Genomic DNA, 4089 nt, shown 5'->3' with positions numbered 1-4089 from the left:
CCCTGTCATCTGCTGCATCATTTACAAATTAACGTGTGTCTATATACTAAATCTAATGATGGGGGGGGGGTGATGGCTTGTGAATGCTCTCCACAAGAAATGCCTCTGCTCACTCAGAGATACATATATACATCCTTTATTTTACATATGTACAAGCAGCACACATAATCAAGCATCCGAACCCTCTGGGTCAGATTCTTGGAGTGACTTACGTCCACCCCTTTTCCAGCAGAAGAGGCGAGGCATTCTCATGTGATGTCTCTGCCCCCTCCTCTTTAACACTCACCTTTCCTGAGCAGATGGAACCGGCACTGCTTCGCTGTCCGTGCCAGAGCTTCCTGTGCGGTGTTGAGGCTATGCTCCAACATCTGAGAGCCTTCCCTCCTCCCAGTGGCGTAGCATGGGGGGTTCAGGGGGGGCCGGCCGCACGGGGCGCAACATCTGGGGGGGCGTACTCGCAGCTCTCTGCCCCTAGGGCAGAGGGGGCGCAAATTACTTGCCTTGCCCCGGGTGCTGACAACCCACGCTACGCCACTGCCTCCTCCTGAGTTTCCCTCCTTTCCTCCAATGGCACTTCCTGCCCCCCTTCCTCTACTTGTCTCTCCTCCTCCCCTGCGTTCTCCGTCAACACCATGACGGGGGGGTAGTAACAAAAGCCTGGGGAGAGAGCAGCAATTGATTTTGCAACCTTATTGACAATATTTTTAAAATACTGGTGGTTTTTTTTTAAAACAAGTTCAACTGTGCAACTGAGCTTCATATTCTTTTTTTAGAAGTCTATTTAACAGAAATGGTTAACATATTTTGGACATTAACCCCATATTCTTCAAATATTCTTATATAAATGTGAAACTGAGCACTTGTACAGTTCCCATTCATTTCAATGGGTGTTAGGACTTTTGAAGTCCCTGCTCCCATACAAAGTGTACAAGTTTTCTAGCCCCCTCCTCCCTGTTGCCAAATAAGATGAAAAGGAAACATAGGAATGTTTTGTCCTGCAGAGCATTTGCCTTCCTACTCAACTGAAACGGACAGGTGTTCCATCAACATCAGTGTCACCTTGTCCTTTAGATTTGTATTTGGCTTAATGCTGGTAACCTTGAACTTGTTTGTGTCTTTAACCTGCATTTTCCAAATTATTGACCCCCTTAAATTTATTGATGTTGTCAAAGCATTTAGACTCTATTGTGTTATGGTAAATAATACAAATAATTCAGATTCTATATCCCCAAAGTCAACGATGACATAGTTTAAGTATGTCCTTTCTGCAAAGCATGCAGAACAAATGTATATAGTGAATGGTTATTCCAAATCATTCCAAACTGATGAAACAGATTGTAAAAAAACACACATGTTAATCACTAGATGTCATTATTTAAAATATTAAACTAAGGTCAAATGAAGATGTTCCCACAGAACTTTACTCCAGAATTTCCACTTTCCCCCCACTCGTGTTTTATAGGGAAGTTATATGACATTAAAGGGAGTGGTTAGCGCTGTGGTCTAAACCACTGAGTCTCTTGGCCTGCTGATCAGAAGGTTGGCGGTTTGAATCCCCTAATGGGGTGAGCTCCCATTGCTCTGTCCCAGCTCCTGCCAACCTAGCAGTTTGAAAGCACACCAGTGCAAGTAGATAAACAGGTACCCCTGCAGCGGGAAGGTAAACAGTGTTTCCGTGCGCTCTGGTTTCCACCACAGTGTCCCGTTGTGCCAGAAATGGTTTAGTCCTGCTGGCCACATGACCACAAAGCTGTCTATGGACAAACACCGGCTCCCTCGGCCTGAAAGCAAGATGAGCGCCACACCCCATAGTCGCCTTTGACTGGACTTAACTGTCCAGGGGTCCCTTTACCTACACAGCATTGTTCTTCTGTGTTTTTCCTGTGTTCCTATGGTTTCTTTCTAGAACTTGCCCAACCTGATTTTTGGGGAAAGGGGGAGTACAACCAAACAGTATCATGATCTCCGCAGGTGTAGATCATTTTGGCACAGCAGTTCTGCCTTTCTGAAGGGGCGTAGCTTTGACACATGCACCTTAATCCAAACAAGTCTAAGGTGCTCCAGTTCAAGAGAACATATCTGAGAACATATTTACTGTGGCAAAGTCAGAGGTATTAGTGTTTACATGGTGGCAGCAGAATACCAGTAGTTGGGAGAATGTTTGAGGTTCTAGGAACCTAGAACTGGGGACCCTATAAGGCAAATAGGGTTTGAGAGAACCTTTGCCAAGCAAAGGGAGATTGGTGACTTGAATTAAAGGGCCCTCTTGCTCCTAAAGTGATGGACTTGGGCAGGGGAAGGTGCCTGGTTGTCAGGTGCTTTCAGGGGCAGGCAAGCCTTGCCCTCACCTGCATGACATCAGGCGTAGGGCGAGTGACTATGGTTTGCCCAAAACAGCTTCATGGGCCAAATGGGAAAGTCTGATGGGATGAGAATAAATAACGAACCCTGCCAAAACAACAACAGCAACTCACAACAATTCTAATGGTTTGTCCTGGTGGCTTTGTCAAAATCAGTGTCAACCTGCCCTTTTTTAATGCATATTTTTTTCATAATACTGATAGCCTTGAACTTGTTAATGTCTTTCACCTGCATTTTCCAATTTACTGACAGCCTTCAACTTTTTGAGGTTGTAAAAGCATTTTGGCTCTGATGTGCAAATAATTCAGATTCTATTTTCCTGAATTCGGTAGTGGCACAACAACTATTAAAGATGTCCTTTCCTACTCTCTTTGGTGGCTTTTATTTACATGGATGTTGCCACCCTTACCCCTCCCTTTAGATTTCTCAAACAGAAGTCATTTATATAGGTGGATTTTGCAGCAGGTAATTGTGTTAAAATCTTCAACTGGTCATCAAATTGCATTGCACTCTATAAACAACTTCTGAAAAAGTGGTATCAATATATCCATATTGAAAAATATTCCTGAAGGACTCAAGGAGTTGCTACTGTTTTTCCAGCAATAGAATTTGCAGGGAAGGAATCTGCATACTTGTATACTACTAAATTCAGACACTTCTGGATTTTACTAATTACAGAAACCAATAAGTTTATCCTATTAAAAAACAATCGTGGTCTTTTCATGATTAACCTGGGTGTGGGGTATTTACTATGGAGGATAACAGGACCCCTTTGGGCCATAATCAATGACCCCAATGAAGCATGTAGAACAAATGTACATATTGTTTGGGTGTGCACAAATATCTAAACTGATGAAATTGTGAAAAAGAACTTACTCACTAGATGTCACTCTACTCCTTCAAATCTCAGATTGTGGTTAAGTCAGCCAGGGATGTTTTTCACTGTAAGTCAGAATCTCCACTCAAATAAACAAGGAATATTCGGTGGTATGTTGGAGGGGATGCCAGGAAACAGGGAATTATGTTCACATGTGGTGGGGGTGTAAATATGTACAATAATGTACAAATATGTACTTTTTTTGGCAAGGGATGGTTAAGGAGATAACAGAAATCACTGAGTTAAAGCTGACCAAAAGTCCAGAAGTAGCATTATTATCAATTTACGATGGCCTGGAAAGTTCACAGGCTATGAAGGACTTGCTCACAAATTTATTGACAGCTGCATGAATTATTATAGCTAGGAAGTGGAAGGGGCAAGCAGAATATAAAATGGAAGAGTGGTATAAAGAGATGTGGGATATAGCTATTAATGATAAATTAGCATGTGCCATTAAGGTAAGATGGGGAATATGCAGGTGAAATTATTTTGAGGAGATATGGAGGGTGTCTGTAGAATTTGTACTGTTAAAACGGAAAGGGATCAAATCATCGCAAGAGGTGTTGAAATTTTGGGAGGTTGGATAGTTACAATGGAATGGTCTCGGTGGTGGAGTGCACATTTTTATTCTTATTTATTTATGATTATTACTTTGTCAAAATAAATAACAGTTTTTTAAAAACCCACAAAAATACGGAAAAAAATAATCTCCACTTTTCCCCCTTTCATAACATAATCAAATATTTGTTCTCCTGTGTTTTCCCTGTGCTTTTTCCAGTCTCTTTTGAGAACTCACAAAGCCTTGGTTGTTTTGGTAGGTGGGGTGGAAAACTGAACAGCAGTAGTATGAT

The sequence above is a fragment of the Podarcis bocagei genome (assembly GCF_964188305.1).
Source record: "Podarcis bocagei genome assembly, chromosome: 12".
NCBI classification, from domain to species: Eukaryota; Metazoa; Chordata; class Lepidosauria; order Squamata; family Lacertidae; genus Podarcis; species Podarcis bocagei.
The sequence above is the reverse complement of the archived record's forward strand: the minus strand, read 5'-3'. Positions refer to the sequence as shown.